General features: G+C 39.7%; 1 protein-coding gene across 9 annotated transcripts in view; it reads left to right on the top strand.

Annotated features, from left to right (window-relative positions):
* The window catches only part of ACYP2 (acylphosphatase 2), a 155,195-nt gene that overhangs the window by 124,959 nt on the left and 12,249 nt on the right, over positions 1-17,987 (top strand). The window contains exon 4 of one of the 9 annotated variants that reach the window (XR_002827008.1): positions 17,520-17,611. The exons of the other annotated variants lie outside the window; for them this stretch is intronic. The gene's annotated coding sequence lies outside the window, so the exon portion shown is untranslated. The remainder of the gene's footprint in view (positions 1-17,519; positions 17,612-17,987) is intronic. 9 annotated transcript variants of the gene reach the window in all.

Below are 17,987 nucleotides of genomic sequence, written 5' to 3'. Positions count from 1 at the left end.
TGAGAAGTAAAAGGATATTGCACATAAAGTGCTTAGCACAGTGGTGCTCTGATGTAGGGCCTTAATAAATGAAAGCTATGATTAGTACAGCCTATTGTTAAGGCCTGTAATAAAGAATGTTTTTCTTTAACACATATGAATTTAGAAATTAATGAGCAAATATCACAGTTTTGATACAATTCGTATATATAATTGCAAAACTGCTCATTTGGCCACATTTCCTCTTTCCTGAGAGAGAGAGAACCAAGGTACTTGTGTGGGTTTGACTCTAGTCTCTACTCTGGCTCTTCTTCTTAGGAACTATTTGGGCAGCCAAAACCTGAAGCCTAAAAATATGTTGTTGTTGGTTTTTTTGTTGTTGTTGTTTTTTAAAAAAAATATATTTTATTGATTTTTTTACAGAGAGGAAGGGAGAGAGATAGAGAGTTAGAAACATCAATGAGAGAGAAACATCGATCAGCTGCCTCCTGCACATCTCCTACTGGGGATGTGCCCGCAACCAAGGTACATGCCCTTGACCGGAATCGAACCTGGGACCTTTCAGTCCACAGGCTGACGCTCTATCTACTGAGCCAAACCGGTTTCGGCTGTTGTTGTTTTTTAAATTAGGTTTTCATCAGACAGTTATATTTTGACTAATAAGTGGAATACAAAAGTACTACAAAAGACTAATAGGATTCATACTCGACATATTTATAGCCACAGAGGACTTGGGTACCTTTTATTTACACATTTATTAAGTAGCTTTGGAGTGTCTGCTTTGTGCTAATACAGTGATAATGCTCTGGAGATACACAGATGAAAGGAGAGATCCCTACTCGGAAAAAGCTTGCAGTCTGGTGTCTAAAAGGAACTTAAAAGCCACCTCTTATAATAGCGTAAGACTTCCCTCATACCCCTCATCCTCAGGGGAGGGAAATAGTCCTCTTATGTGTCCCACAGCACCCTAGACTTGCACTTATTTTAGCTTTTATCACAATATACTACACTATAGGCTACTTGAGGGCAGGTACTGTGTCTTATTTATCACGACCAGGTTATTTGAATTATATTTTTAAAGATACAGTTTTAACAGAAACCAGTTGAAAACTGTTACGAATATTTGCATAAGTCTGTATTGTACAGGAAAGAGACCGAGTTTTCCAAATAGTCCCAGTTGACAGCAAAATAAAATCTATACAGCTGCATCTTTCCAGTAAGCAGAAACAGAGAAAATAAAAGGATATTACTAAACACTAGTGAAATAAGGGAACAGAATTAATCTTCACATAAATAAGGTCGTATGGAAACGAGAGAAAACATCCAAGTCGCCTGGTTTCTTTAAAGAATCCTTCTCTAGGCAACATGGTTACTTCCACCACCTTCTGTTCTCCCACCTCAGTTCTGAGAAAAGTACTTCTCCTCCCACCACCATTGACAGTAGAGTATCCCTTCCTCGCAGGCTCCCCAGTGATGGTGGTGGTGGTAGGAAGGAGTTAAGGTCTTTTAAGGGAGGAATAGAAAGGTTTTTATGTCCAGGCAGGAAACCTGGGCCCGTCACCAGCTCTGGAGATCCTTGTTTCCCAAAAACCAGGAAATGGAGCCGACAGTGGACTTGAAAAGGTTCATCCAGCACGCAGCAGCCTGAGGGGTGGGGGCAGAGCCAGTGGCAGGCAGCAGCAGGTGACCAGGAAGAGCAGTGGAGTTGCATAAATCACCCAGACCAGGCGGCCCACTGCTGGACTCCCTGCACCTCCTCCACCACTGCATTTCCTCTCCTCCTGGCTTCCCCTCCACCACCTCGGCCCTCTCCTCCCCATCCACTGCTGCTGGGAAGGTAGCGCACCTTTCAGCCTTTGCTTCCTTAGCCTGCACTCCAGCCACCACCTCAGACCCCGTCCTCCCTGCGCCACGGTTTCTAGGGCCTTCTCTCCACCAGGACTGGTGGCTCCTCACTGAAAGCCATTCTTCAGAGGCAGAGGCTGCTTGCAGACCCTCCACGGACAGCAGGGCCTCCTCCTGCCCCCGCTGTGGCCACTGCATGACTGTGACCCCCATCAACTAGGATGTGGGGGGTGTGGCCACCGTCCTCGGGGCCCTGGGGTGCGCCCCCTCCTTTGTAAGCTGGGGTGGGAGGCTTGCAACGGTCTTCAAGCTGCCCTCACTGTCTCCGTTATCACCTGTGTCACCTCTGTTTCCTTTTGGAGCTTCTGGCGCTGGTATAGGTCTGGGTCTCCCAGGACATGGTCGGGAGTAGTGAGGTTGTGGGTTTCAGGGCGAGGGATTCTCTGGACCCCATCCAGGATGCTCATGTTGGTGGCAGCCTGACCAGTGGTTGCTTAGCATCCATTTCCTCACAAAAGACGAACTCACACAAACCAGCCATTGCACCACCCACCCTTCAGTCTCACGACACCCACCTGTCAGTATCTCGATAGCCACCTCTCAGGCTTGCAACATCCATTCTTTAGTTTCACCTGAGTCTGTTTCCCTGGCCTCTCCCATTCTTACTTTCACCCTTCTGGTGGGTGTGTGATGTTATCCAAAGTGGTTTTAACTTGCATTTACCCATTGTCTAACAATTTGAGAACATTTTCATGTGTTCTTTGGCCATTTGAATATCTTCTTTTGTGAAGTATTACCCCATTTTTCTGTGGGGTATTCTATATTTTTTATACCTGTAAGAATCCATTATACATGCTAGACATGTGTGTAAATCATCAATGTTGACTGAAGTGCAGTAGGAAACTAAATAGACATAGAAACAAATAAATTGAATCAGTTTGAAAAAAATCTTCCCACAAAGATAGCTTGAGGCTTAAATGATTTGGAGAAAAATACTACCATACCTTCAAGGAAAACATAACCTATTTTCTATATTTATTAAATGTTCAACAAATATTTACTGTGTGCCTGTAGCATGCATGGCATTGGTCTAGACTCTTAGGATATATTTTGGTGAACTGAACGAAAATTTCTTCCCTCTTAAAGTTTCTGACAGAGGAAAAAGATAATAACAATAACAATAAAACATTAGAAAGTGATAAGTGCTATGGAAAAAAACAATAGGTAGAGTTGAGTAAGGAGATTTGAGAGTTCTGGAAGTAGGGAGTAGGAAACAGATTGTAGTTTTAAATGGGGTGGTCAGAGGAAGCCTTATTGAACAGGTAAGTTTTTGGCAAAGATTCAAAGAAGATGAGGGAGTTAGCTAAATGGATATTTTAGAGAAGAGCATTCTAGGAAGAGAGAAGAGCTAAGCAGAGGTCCTAAGACAAGAGCATACCTAAGGTGTTAAAGAAGAGTGAATGAGAGAGGCCAGATGAAGTAGGGTCTTATTTGATATTGTCATAAGTTTGGCTTTAATTTTTGGTGAAATGAGAAACCATTACAGGATTTTGAGCAGAGGACTCAAACTAATACATGGATCACTATGGCTCCCCAGTAAAGAATAAACTGTGTGTGTGTGTGTGTGTGTGTGTAATGGTAGATGTAGGGAGATTTTTTAGGAGGCTATCAAAATAATCCAGGTGAAAGATGATATATCTCAGACCATGGTGGATACAGTATGATGGTCGAACCAGCGTGGATATGGGATATAAGAGAAAGAGAGAACCTAAAGATGAATCCATGGATTTTGACTTAAACACCTGGTAGAATGGAGCTGCCAGAAGCAGAAATAGGGAAGGTTATGATGGAGCAGATCTTTGCAGGAAAACCAGAAGTTTGCTTTTTGACATGTTAAGTTTGAGGTGACTGTTGGACAACAGAGTTGGGAGTAGGCATGATGAGTCTGCAGCTCAGGAAAGGAATAATCAGTATTACATGATATTTAAAGCCAAAGGGCTGGATAAAATCACCAACGGTGTGAGTATTAATAGACTGAGCTCTGGGGCTCAAGTCTAGGTGTGCAAAGTTCAAGGTGTGGTAGAAGAGAAAGAGCTAACAAAGGAGACTAAGAGGAGACCAGTGAGGTGGGAGGGAATCTGAGAATGTTCAATGCGCTGGAAGCCAAATGTGTAAAGTGTTCAACTGCATGATGTGGTGCAGTTGGGTCAAGTAAAATGAAATCTCAGAATTGACCATTAGATTTTACAACCAAAGGGTCACTGGTGACTCAATAAGAGCACTTTCAGTGGAGTGGTGGGGTTGAAATAGTTTTTTATTTTTTTGGTTTCAGAGAGGAGGGGAGAGGGAGAGAGAGATAGAAACATCAATGATGAGAGAAAGCCATTGATCAGCTGCCTCCTGCATACCCTACACTGGGGATCGAGCCTGCAACCTGGGCATGTGCCCTGACTGGAAATAGAACCGTGACCTCCTGTTTCATAGGTTGATGCTCAACCACTGAGCCACGCCGGCTGGTCTGGAATAGATTTTAAAGGTAATGGGAGGGAAGAAATTGGAGATAGTGAATATTAATTCTTTTGAGGAATTTGCTCCAAAAGGAAATAAAGAAACGGGGTTATCACTTGACAAGAACTGTTTTGGAGGAGTGGTAGGGTGACCGTTTGTCTGTAATGAGTTTAAGATAACATGAGAAGGGGCAAAATGAAAACAGCAAGTATACACGACTTTTGAGGACTTTTGCTCCAAAGAAATGGGATGATGGCCAATAAAGAAAGTGGTAAAAAAAATGTTTTTTAAATAGGAGAAAAAGAATTGTGTGTGCATGTGAGGTGAATGATTCAGTAGGAGCAAAAATTAAAGAGAATCATTGGAGGGATGCCCTTGAATATGGGAGAGCATATGGAATCTAGTTCCTGAGTGGAGGAGAAGGAGTTGGCTTTAGATAGGAGCTTGACAACTTAATCTACAGGAACCAGCAGGTAGGCAAAGTATGAAGGTGTGTATGCTGGCCAGTGGGTCCACGTGATAGTGGAATCTGTGAAATTCTCTTCTGATTGCTTCAGGGTTCTCATTAAGGTAGGAAGCAAGATTATTAGGTGAGAGTGAGAGGCAGCGTGTTGCTGAGGAGAAAGAAGGTATGGAATACTTGTCTAGAGAATGAAAGAGTGGCTGGACTCTGACGTACGGCAGCATTAGGGTCTTGAAAAGTGAGGCACATAAGCATGTCGGTGAATTTTTTTTTCAGCCCCATTCAGTTTACAGGTGCAGAATGAGTAAGCAGTTGGATTTAGAGCTGAAATGAGAAGGGCAAGAGAATGATTACAATAATTGATCTTAGAATTCAAGCTGGAGGAATAGAGGACATATAGAATGAGGGGAAGTGAAAAGGTGGCCTGATCGACAGATTGGAGACCCAGGAAATTGAAGGGTCCCTGGGGTCACGTACCCGAGTGAGTTGGAAGGATGAGTGATAGTGGTCTGAGAGCAGGTTGCAGGGCATTGGTCAGAATCCTACTCATTCTTCCCGGTTGGGATCTAGAGAAGCAAGAAGAGAATGAGGTCTTTACAGGGGAGGAGGTCAATGAACCAGGAGGTCAGGGAAGGTAGGATCACCTCTATGTATATTGAAATCACTGAAAGATAAGACTAGAGAGAAGTGAGAATGAGCCAGGAGTAAAATCCTTGAGAAATGAGGGGGAATGATGTGGGAGTAGCAATAGTGCAGGGCATTAGGTAAGGTAAGCTGATGACAGGAGTTTTAAAGCTGGATCTGTACTATAGGACCAAGATTAATTATATAGCAATGCCACCTCTGGCTAAAATCAGCAAGAAGGCAGATGTCTGTGGAATTTCATGTTACTTAATGTTCCAGATCCTGTATTATACTACTTTTTCTTCCTCAAAGTGCTTAGAAGAAAGTTACACATATATGAACTGATCAAATATAAAGAACATGTATTTTTTTTTAATTGGAAAGTGAATAGTGATAACACGGACTGTGAAATGTTGTTTTCTTTTGGGGTCTGCCATTCTGTTTCTGTCCTAGAGTAGTTTCTGGACTAGAAACTACTGAAAAGAACAAAATATGATTTTAACCTGGGGCTTGAGACAGATTTGCTATAAAAAATTGTTAAGGGAGAATAAAGAGAGCGAATACACAATCTCTGTAATATCCAGCCAATCAGAGGCAGAGACTGATAGGAAGAGGGAGAGAGGAGAAGGGAGGGGAGAGGGAAAGAAAGAGAAAGAAAAAGGGAAAGAAAAATGTGCTCTTCTTGGAAAGAGTTTAATTTAGCCACAAATCTGCACATCATAGAATAGTGAAGTGTTTACGTTCTCTGGGAAACAGAAAAAGCACGATGTTTTAAAAGACAAACGTAATATAAGATGAATGAAGAGAGCCTGTGAGTTGTTTAACCTTATTTCCCTTTCACTCCTCAAGTGTTACTGTTCAGTTCTTACTTGTTTTGAACGGGATCTCCTACTCTTGACTTAAATTCTTTAAACAAGTGTTTGTTTAGTGATTTAGCATATAGAACTATTGTTCCTTGGACCAGGCTGTCTCTTTAGAAAGCTGAGGGCCTCAATGCAATGTTACTTTCTTAAGACTGGAAAGAATGTGGGTAGGCAAGAGAAGGAGATGTACATGTTGTTCATTTCCTCTGTTTCCCATAGAAAGTCCATTAAACTGTGCTTGAAAAGAGAATGGTAAACAAGAGGCTTTGAGGAATTAGCCAAGTAGCTGTACAGCAGCCGCCATGTCTATTGCCTCTTAGAAGCAGCATATAGAGAAGTGGGAAGAAAATATTTGAGGTACTAGGGTGTGGGCAATGACTTACCGGCAAAACGAATGCCCATTATTTAATCACTTTCTACTAATATTTCACTCATAGAGAGCAAATATAAATGATGGTGCCTACTGAAACTATAAGAGGCTGCCTGTCTCTGCAGGGGCTGGCAGGCAGACTGGCCCCAGAATGGTAGAGTCAGATGGCAGGGGTGACTCAAATCATCCAGGGTTACACAGAGCCATTACAAAAACTTTGAAATATAGTAGAAACGTTATGTAAAATGTGTTTATATCTAAACGTTAAACATCCATACTCATTGTAGCACAAATGAGATAACATTAATAAAAATAATGAAATTGATACTATATCAAATGAATAAAATTTAATCACAAAAAATCGAAATAATATTGAACCTTTAAAAAATAGTGTTATCTTAAAAAACTAAGTGCATTGATGGTGTCATCATTGCAATAAGAGCATATTTTTGAGCAATATTTTCCAGCTGCTTTGAAACAGTTTTTTCCTCTACAGTAGTGGCAGAATGGTGAATAGCATTTTGCCCTGATTCCTAGTATTTCTTCTCAGCTGTCATTTAAAAATCTTTTTTTTTCTTTAGAAACAGCAATATTTGTATGTTTGGCACATTACATCCTCACTACACCCTGTGAACGAGGTACTATTATTAGCTCCATTTTACAGATATGAAAACTGAGGTGCAGAAATAAGTAATTTGCTCATGTACACATAAAGTAAATGGCAAGGTAAAGATATGAACCCAGGCAGTCAGGCACAAAGCTCTCACTCTTAAAAAACTGGGGGTGGAGGGGGTACACTCTGAGCCCTTTTCAGGCTCAATTTTCTCATCTGTAAAATAGGGTCAATAATTCTTATCTCTCGTGGTGGTTGTGACAAACAAGATATGGTGTTTGGGCAGGGGATGCATTGATGCTGTCTTGATCTGTTTCTGTATTATTTAAATTGTTGTAATGAACATGAATTATTCATGCACTTTTTAATCAAGAAAAAAAAAGCCTATAAGAGTGCCTGGCACAGAGAGGCGCCTAATAAAGTCATTGTTATTATGTCTAAAAGCAAAGTCAGAGTTTCCATTTGACTTAATAGAGATTTGTCAGCTGGGGAAGCTTGGGTGTGAAGGGAAGAAATAAGATAATGGCAGAGGTGAATTCAGGTTAGAGGTTTCACTTTCCATTGAGAGGGGTTTGTACATCCTAGAGTGAAGGGTAGAAACCAGAGGGTGGGAGAATGAATTGGTTTAGGCAAGTGGGAATTAACCAGTGGAGCAAAGGCCCAAGAAATTGGCAGGGGTAAAGCGGGGGGAACAGTCTCAGAGCCTTGAATGAATTACTTATTTTGTAGAAGTTTAATAGTGACTTGATTGTTAATAGATAAGCCCTGTTTTATAAGCTTGCTGAAGTAACAAAAATATTAAAAATCACTTTGGGGAATGAGAGAGGAGTTAAAATAACTGCATGGTTTTCTTTATTTATCTACCTGGTTCTGGGGGATGTGAGAATAAGTTTTCTGAAGAGGAGCCAACAGTTAATTTTTCCATTTGTGGGCTGTATGGTAAAATGATTATTGGCAAAAGAACACCTTTTTTCATGCAACTTCCTTTGGTGTGTAAGTCAGGGGGCAGCAAGAGGAGTTTTCTCTGCAGCTGGGGAAAAGGTTCGGAGCTGTCTTCCTGGAACCGGCTCTCATTTCAGAGTCTAAAATAGATTTAAAGTACTGTGCTGTTTTGGAAGCGGGGCCCTCGTCATCCTAAGCACATCTGTCGGTAGCTATTGAAATTCAAATAAAGTTCAAGTAATGCTCATATTACACTCACTGACTTCAAGGAGTGTTTAAAAAACACTAAACTCTAGTCACTGACACTGCCTAAGACACAGTAGGGAAAGCATTGATTTCCTGCCCACCCTACTTACTTTGAGCCTGAGCCACAGCATTTAATTCCTTTAAAATGTTTCTTCCTCCGTATCTGAACTTTTCAACTGAGGTCCACTTTCATTTTCAAAAGTTTACATATGAACTATAGCAAATACTTGTAATACTTTGGTGTTGATCATTCAGCAGACTTCAGTAATTGAAATGAGGTTGTGGACTATAAAGTCATAAAGCCAGGGTTGAATAAGTGTCATTTCCTCTTTGTATTTTCTCCAATTTTAGTACATGAAAATTTTCATATAGGTGCTATGATTAAGGAACTTGGTATATCCACCTACTTACACATAATTCCATTCTTTCCATAAAGGATTCAAGGCATCCTTAAAAGCAAACACAGACCAGAAAAATAGGATAACTTCCCTCAAAAATATATATTTTTTTTTACTTAAGTATAGTTACTAGACAATATTATATTACTTAATGTAAGTTTCAGGTGTACAATATAGTGATTTGACATTTTTATACCTTGTAATGTGATTATCTCACTAATTCTATTAATCATCTGTCACCTTGTAAACTTATCACAATGTTATTGACTACTAGAGGCCCGACGCACAGATTCATGCACCTGTAGGGTCCCTCGCCTGGTCTGCGCCCTCTCGCAATCCAGGACCCCATGGGGGATGTTGGAAAGCTGGTTTCGGCCCAATCCCCGCAGGCCTGATCCAGACAGGAGGGAGCCCAATCCTGAGCATTGAGCATCTGTCCCCTGGTGGTCAATGCACGTCATAGCGACCCATCGACCAGTCGTTCAGTCACTTAGACTTTTATATATATAGATATTCTCCTTCATCTTTTTCACCCATCCACCCACCCCCTTCTTTCTGATAACCATCCTTTTGATCTCTGTTTCTATTCATCTGTTTTTGTTTTTGTAAATTCCCGATGTCTTTGTCTGGCTTATTTCACTTAGATCTATGCATGCTATTGCAAAAGGCAAGAATTCATTCTTTTTTATTGTTGTGTAATATTCCATTGCATATATACATCACATTTTCCTTTATCCATTTATCTGTTGATGGGCATAAAAGTTGCTTTCATATCCTGACTATTGTAAATAATGCTGCAATAAACATAGGGGTACACATTTTTTAAAATTCATGTATTTTTTTGTTTGTTAAATACTCTGAAGTGGAATTGCTCGGTTGTATGGTAGATATATTTTTATGTGATTTTTTATATTTTAAAGAATCTCCATACTGTTTTCATAGGGGCTGTGCCAATTAGCAGTCCCATCAATAGTTCACAAGGGTTCCCTAGTCAACAGACTTTTTGATAACATCTACTCTGACTGGTGTGAGGTAGTAAGTCATTGTGGTTTTGATTTGCATTTCTCTGATGATTAGTGATGTTGAGCATCTTTCCATATGTCTGTTGTCACCTGTTTGTCTTTTCAGATCCTTTGCCCATTTGTTAATTAAATTGTTATTTTGGTGTGTTATAAGTTCTTTATAAATTTTGGATATTAACCCCTTATCAGATGTATCTTTGGTGACTATCCTCTTCCATTCAGTGGGTTGTCTTTTAATTTTGTTGATGGTTTCCTTTGCTGTGCAAAACTTTTTAGTTTGATGTAGTCCCATTTGTTTATTTTTTTCCTTTGTTTCCTTTTCCTGAGGAGACATATCAGAAAAAATACTGCCATGAGAGATGCCCAAGATTTTACTACCTAGGCCCGTGGTCGGCAAACTGCGGCTCACGAGCCACATGCGGCTTTTTGGCCCCTTGAGTGTGGCTCTTCCACAAAATACCACGTGCGGGCGCACGCACAGTGCGATTGACACTTCGTGGCCCACGCGCAGAAGTCGGTTTTCGGCCTGGGCGAGTCTATTTTGAAGAAGTACTGTTGATATTTGGCTCTGTTGACTAATGAGTTTGCTGACCACTGGCTAGGCTTTCTAGACACAGAATGCTTTCTTCACATAATCCTAGTTTCACATCACCCTTTAGTGTATCATTCCACTGGCACAAAGTGAATACCCACAGAATGGCAGTTGCCATTATTTGTGTATTGAAAAGCGCATTAGGCTGGAGAGCCGGGAAACTTGAATCCTCCTTTCCGTTCCTCAACTAAGAAAGCCGCCTGTGAAGCCCCTGCTCTGCATCAGGCACTGAGCCAGGCACTCTCCACAGGCCGTCTTGCCCAAGGCTTAGATGAAACCACCAGAGTCTGTACATCATTAAATATCACAAGTGAGGAAACCGAGGGTGAGCAGGTGTAGCAGGGCGAGGCTGTTCTACGTGATGTCTAAAGAAGCAATAAGAAGTGGAACACCAAAGTGCCTAACTTGTGTAGGGAAGGCTGTGGGCCTGTGGCTCTGGAGTCATTGACCCGGCAGGTCTATCACTCTCTGAGGGTTGCACTGGCCACTGAACTTTGGCCAAGGGTCTGTGAGGAACTCGGGAGGCATGGAGAAGCTCCATCAGTCCACTTTTATTCATATGTTGTAAGTGTGTCTTATATTTCCGGCTGAGGGCCATCTGTTCTCATTCTTATAAGTCTTTTAACCCAGACTAGCCCTTTGAAGTCTGGCTTAGCTCAGTGGGTTAAGTAATTTGTCCAAGATCATATAAATAGTGAGTGGTGAAGTAAGTGGCTTGTTTCCATTCTCCCAGCGATCTCTCCGCCAGCAATGCGGTTAGGACAGGTCATTCCACCTCTCTGTGTTGGTAACTCCCTCACCTGTGCAAAGAAAGAGTAAATAGATGATGCAGGCTGACTTTGTTGTTAAATGCACATCACAGGGTTCTTTTGTTTTCTTCAACATTGCAAATTCCTCAAAGACAGAGACTACACTTTCCACATTCTTGAATCACTAAAACTGCTTTGCAAATTAACAAGTGCTCAGTGAACATCTGTTGATGCAGAATGAATGAGTGACACAAAGAAAACAGGTTTAATGATTTTTCACAACAGATTTTCAATGCTAGGACACAACGCCTGTGGGGACCCTAAAATCTCTCGGGTTCACATTTCAACTGTGGAGTCTTTTCTAAAGACGGCATTTGTCATGAGCCTGTTCACAGGAAGATGCTTAGCCAGGGTCAGCTTGTTCTCATCTGAAAAGAGCAAAGAATTGAGGGTAGGAAAGCAGGACGCGTAGAAAGGATCAAGGTAAGAGCTGTGGTAGGTAGATGTCTCTGCAACAAAACTGTTAGGGCTATTTTTATCTTTGTGCCGCTGTTATAGCAACAAAACGACTAACTGACTATTCAAATCTAATACAACTAGAGACTGTCCAAACAGATTTTGAATAAATTGTGAACTATGAACATCTCTATTTGGCATGCAATAGAGAGAACTACTAAAGCTTATGTTCCTGTCTGTAATTTAAACAGTGTTTTAAATGTGCCCTTGGAAGATATAATACAATTACTTATGCATTATTTAGTAGTGTTCTTTCTTTTTGCCAAAAATAAAAAATCCAAAGGAAGGTATACAGCCCTCAGGAGGCACAGAATATATGGGTTTTTGTAGTTACTGATTTCGAACTTAAAATCTCATTGAAGTCATTAGCGAACAGTTCTAAATCTTTATGCCTGAAAACTTGCGAGCAGATATCCCTACAGCCTTCCTGCCTCCTCCGCCATCCCCGGCCAAAGTGGGAGGGAGGCAGGACCTGCGCTGCCAATATTGTTTCTGGAATAAAAACAGGAACCTGCAGCATACACTGGTGTCTGGCTTTGTCTCTTGAGGGCTACAAAGACCAGCATTATATTGAAACTATAAAATTATTGTTTCCTAAAACGTAAAGAAAAATATGGAGAAGTTAAACATTATTTTTTGTTGTTGAAAATTGCTTAAACTTAGAATGTCAAATTTTTCCAACTAAGTTTTTATGTAAAAGGCAGCTTGGGTGGGGGAAGCCATAAGGATTCAAACTGTTTTTGTGCTGCCACATTATAGACCGCCAGTGGTGCTTTCCGCATCCTTTAACTAAATCCAGTCTCCACGTTGTTTCAACCAGAGACACAGTAAAGTCACAGTGTCTTGACTTCCAATTTTTTTGACCACTTTGTGATAGCATTTAGCTTTCCTGTCCCAGAACAGGAAGAGGAAACACATCCTGTTGATTAAATTTGGGTACTAACTTATCCTTAGTGTGGATCATTTTTACATTCTCAATGTCATTCTAGTTTGCAAGAGAAAGTACAGGACTCGGTTATAGTAAACTAGAGGCCTGATGCACGGAAATCATGCAAGAGTAGGCCCTCGCAGCCCACGGCCCCGCCCACTGGTCTTTCTGGAAGGTCATTCCGCCATATGGTCTAATTAGCATATTAGCTCTTTATTATATAGGATGTCATGGCAACCTGAACGGAGATGGTCCTGAATCCTCTAGACTGTGTTTCAGGCTTCCTAATATTACTTTAAAGTTCTGTACAAGGAAAGATATGAAAGGAGAAAAAAAACCTCCGATCCTAAATAACCTTGGTCTTTGTAAATACTCCCACAAAGTTCATTCTGACCCTGAGTTAAAATGATCTCGCTGTACTGAATGACGATCCTGGGGCTGCGCTTCGGTACTTATTCATGTTAAATTTTACATAAGCCCTTAGATTGTATGAGTTAGAGAGCCAGAACAATGTGAACAAAATCCAAGCACACTTCTTGGTACCATTATCTCATTATCTGCCATATATCTCCCTATGTCACTCCCAACCATGGAATCCCAGGACTAGCTCGGTAGGACTATTTGACAGAGGTGGAAATCCCACAAGTATATGTTTTCAACAGTTTTTAATTTTGAAAGGATGCTAGTACTGCTTGATTATTTCTAGCTTCTGGTATTAGATCAGGAAAGAAAACCATTTTTTTTAACATTTTCCCTAAAACCTTGGAATATGATAGGAATGGATAGGAAGCCTTATGTTTTCTTTCTGCACCCCAGGGCGATGCTTCCCGGGGCTCCCACAGGGAGAGACTGACAGCTTTCAGAGTGCAGGTCAGCCTTGGGTTGAGCAGTCCCCTTTCTAGGGAATAGTAAGCTCTAAAAAATGATTAAGCAGATTTACAGAATTAAGTGAATTCCATTTAGGTGAACTTGGAATGTCAGCTGGTATTGTTGTATAACGAATATCCAAGCTCTGCTTAGATTTGCAGATTTGTTAAGGACAAAATAAGTTCTTATGTAATATATTTTATTTAGTTAATATTTAGTCAAATCATAAAATGCAAAAGCATATCCTTAACTATACTGTATATATTATAGTTTACATAGTTGTTATGGGTTTTATATTTACTAGTATATATCCTTTTTGTGAGAAAAAAATCGAAGCTAAAACTTAAATAGCTTACATAGTCACCTTTTCTTCCTTGTTAGGAAAAATTCCTTTAAAGACATTACTATTACAAATACCCCAATTATAAATGTACTCTGTTTTTAATTTTTACTCCCTCTAATCTGTCCTCCATGGGCACCTTGAATTTTCATTCTGAAATACAACTTGATCTGTGTCTTTACAGGAAAAGTCCAAATCCTTAGCAAGCTGTATATGATGCTTCACCATCCAGCCATAGCCCCAATAACCTATTTATTTTTTCTGCTTCTTTTATTTTTTATTTTTTGTGACATTTGTTATTTTATTATTATTATTTCTTTAAACTTTATTGTTGAAAGTATTACATATGTCCCCTTTTCTCCCCCCATTGACCCCCTCTAGCCTCCCCGCCCCAGGCTTTCACCACCCTATTGTCTGTGTCCATGGGTAATGCATATATGCATACAAGTTCTTTGGTTGATCTCTTCCCATCCTACCCAGTAACCTATTTTAATCCATAAGAGTCTTCCACTCAAAATGTCTGGTGTCTTAAATGTTAGTTCAGGTATTTTAGCTACTATTCTCCTTTGTGAATTGTACATGATAAATATGTTAGTCTAATAGTTTTCAATATTATAAAGTTACTTATACACAGCGGGGGAAATCGCTCTGCGTTACCATGCTGGAGCTACTAAACTCACTGAAAAGACTTGATGCCATTGGTAAAATAGTAGATAGATTTACCCCTGGATGTCATTACCTCCCAGCAAGAGATTTGTTAATAAAATTTCAGCATTCATTCTAATGACTTTGATCACAAAAGCCACATTTTATATTTCTCTCTGTTCAGATTATTTCAAACAGAAACAAAAAAGAAAATTTGTTTTTATTTCCAAAGGCATTTCCTCAATTTCATAATCTTTTACTAATTTAAAATTGATATATATATATATTGGAGGCATTTTGAAAATAGCAAAGAAAAAGGGAAAGAAAAACTACCCACATTTTAGGAGATAACTATTATTATCATTTTGATGCACATCTTTCAAATATTTTTCTATATATATATATATACATATATATTATATATATACATATATATCTTCTTACAAAAGTGGGGTCATACTACACATCTTGTTTTGTAACTTGTTTTTTTAAAAAACTTAATACCATATTAAAAACATTGTATATATTAGTAAAAAATAATCTTCATAATTTTATTTTTTTAAATATATTTTATTGATTTATTTACAGAGAGGAAGGAAGAGGGATAGAGAGTTAGAAACATCGATGAGAGAGAAACATCGATCAGCTGCCTCCTGCACACCCCCTACTGGGGATGTGCCCGCAACCAAGGTACATGCCCTTGACCGGAATCGAACCTGGGACCCTTCAGTCCGCAGGCCGACGCTCTATCCACTGAGCCAAACCGGTTAGGGCCATAATTTTAATGGTTATCTATTATTCCTTCATATGGAAAATATGGTAACTTATGTAACCAATTTTTAATTGTTGGACATTTCATGGATAGATTTGTTCTTACCATAGATCTTCGCAACCTCCACATAAGTTTTTCTTTCCTTATTAAGTCAAGAACTTTAATCTTTTCACTTAATGGCTTCTCTTTGGCATATTTGAATTGCCAGCATCACTATTCTTGTGCTTTGTGGCCATTGTTAAGTAAAATAAGGATTACATGAACACAAGCACTGTGATACAGTTATAGTCGGTTTGATAACTGAGGTGACTACTAAGTGACTAACTGGCAGGGAACATAGAGCACATATGCTGGACAGGGATCATTAATGACCTGGGCAGGATGGAGAGAGATTTCATCACTCTACTCAGAACAGTGTTTATTTCTGGAATTATTTAGTATTTTCGGGCTGCAATTGACCCAAGGTAACTGAAATCCCGGGTAACTGAAATCAAGGAAAGCAAAACCATGGGTAAGGGGGCGGACTACTGTATAGGTACTACGTTGTACAACAGCTCTCTAGAAAGTATTCATCTTGTTTTACTGAAACTTTATGCCTGTTGATTAATAACTCATTTTCTCCTTCCCCTGGTTTCTGACAACCACCAGTCTATATACGTCACATTTTCTTTGTCAGTTCATCTATTAATAGGCATTTTGGGCCCTAACCGGTTTGGCTCAGTGGATAGAGCATCGGCCTGCGGACTGAAGGGTCCCAGGTTCGATTACGGTCAAGGGCATGTACCTTGGTTGCGGGCACATCCCCAGTAGGGGGTGTGCAGGAGGCAGCTGATCGATGTTTCTCTCTTATCGATGTTTCTAACTCTCTATCCCTCTCCCTTCCTCTCTGTAAAAAAATCAGTAAAATGTATTTTTAAAAAAAATAGGCATTTTGGTTGTTTCCACTGCCAATAGTGCTGCAATGAACAAGAAAGTGCAGGTATCTCTTAGAGATCGTGATTTCAATCCTTTTATAGAAATACCCAGAAATGGGATTGCTGGATCATATTTAGATAATTTATTTAATTCAGTTTATCAAATTAAGTACCACGTACAAAGTAAGTCCCTGGAGCTACTACAGTGCACATGTACTGGGCACTGTCATATGCTATGTGGATACCAATGTCTCAGTCAGTAGGCTGAGAGGTGCCAGTTATTAGCCTAAAGATGGAAAGATAAGGACAGGCTGATGTCAGGGGCTGGACCAAACTTCAGTTGATTAAGACTTGCCATCTTCTTGGAATCAGGGTGGAAGAGGCATCATGTGACAGACATCACCAGAGCTGGAGTTTGGGGAAACCCTTGTGCTCAGTATTTTGTGATGTGGAAGTTAATTCTAGGCTCTGGTATCATGAAGCAAAATTAAAAAGCCAAAGTCAAAGCCATATTCTTATAAATGAGAATGTTGTAACACCTGGTGAGAGAACCAGGAAGATCTTGATTGTGGAGTCATTTTCTAAGGAATTAAATATAGATTGAGGTAATACAGAACTTAGATGTTTATGTAAAATGTTTTGCCAGGTTCTACTTTTTCCCCCATTACACAAATTCAATGAAATTTGTTTGAATAAGAGTTTTCAAAATAATAATTATATCCCACCATCTAATTATTGTCTTCTTTAGAATGAATGAAGCAAACAACATAATTTGCAAGCTTAATTACTATGGATTTTCATCCTATGTCCCACATAGGAGCTAAAGTGACTTGCTATTTGTTTTATTCATAATTCATTACCTAGGAGACCCCAGTTCTCTTGGAAATAAAATTTATGTTAATTTGAGTACTCTTGCCTCAAAAGTTTGACTTAATTGGTAAATCAAAGTCTCTTATGAAAGAACAGAATAGCCAAATTTTCCAAATCACAGAATACAACTCCCACGTTGGGGGAGGGGATGAGGGGCTATAAATAAAACAATAAGTTACCACAAATTCTACCATCAGGGATGATGAGGAACTAAAAATCAGTATTAACATTTTCAGACAATTCCCAACCCCTATCCCAATCCTCCTTTGTGTCCTCTGCTAGCTCCAGCCTTTATCTTCCTCCATAGTAAGCGGTCACCCTGTTTGTGGTCAGCTTTCAAGAAACTAATTCTGAGCTGGAGCACAATTCTGCTTGATTTGGTCTTAGTTTCCCACCATGTAACCCTATGAATGTTTAAGAAAAAGCACTGAATAAATACTTTCTTATTAATAGACCAAATCAAGTGACTGATCAACTACACTGAGCTAGTCACTCCCAGAGAGACCACTGGAAGCAAGCATTTGGTGGATAAGAAAACTAGACTGGTGACCATCTTTTTTTCTTAATATATAATCTTTAAAATTTTTCAATTACAGTTGACGTACATTATATTAGTTTCAGGTGTAGTATATGGTGATTAAACATTTACGTAATTTACATAGTGCTCATCCTGATAAGTCTGGTATCCATCTGAAACCACACATAATTATTACAATATTATTGACTATATTCCCTATGCTGTACTCTACATCCTTATGACTATTTAACATTTTTTTATTTTTTAGAGAGGAGGAAGGGAGACAGAGAGAGAAACATGCATTCATTGGTTGCTTCTTGTATGTGCCCTGACCAGGGATCGAACCTGCAACCTTGGTATATGGGGACAATGCTCTAACCAACTGAGCTACACAGCCAGGGCTC

This window comes from Myotis lucifugus, unplaced genomic scaffold (assembly GCF_000147115.1).
Source record: "Myotis lucifugus unplaced genomic scaffold, Myoluc2.0 scaffold_6, whole genome shotgun sequence".
NCBI lineage: Eukaryota > Metazoa > Chordata > Mammalia > Chiroptera > Vespertilionidae > Myotis > Myotis lucifugus.
The sequence above is the reverse complement of the archived record's forward strand: the minus strand, read 5'-3'. Positions and strand labels throughout refer to the sequence as shown.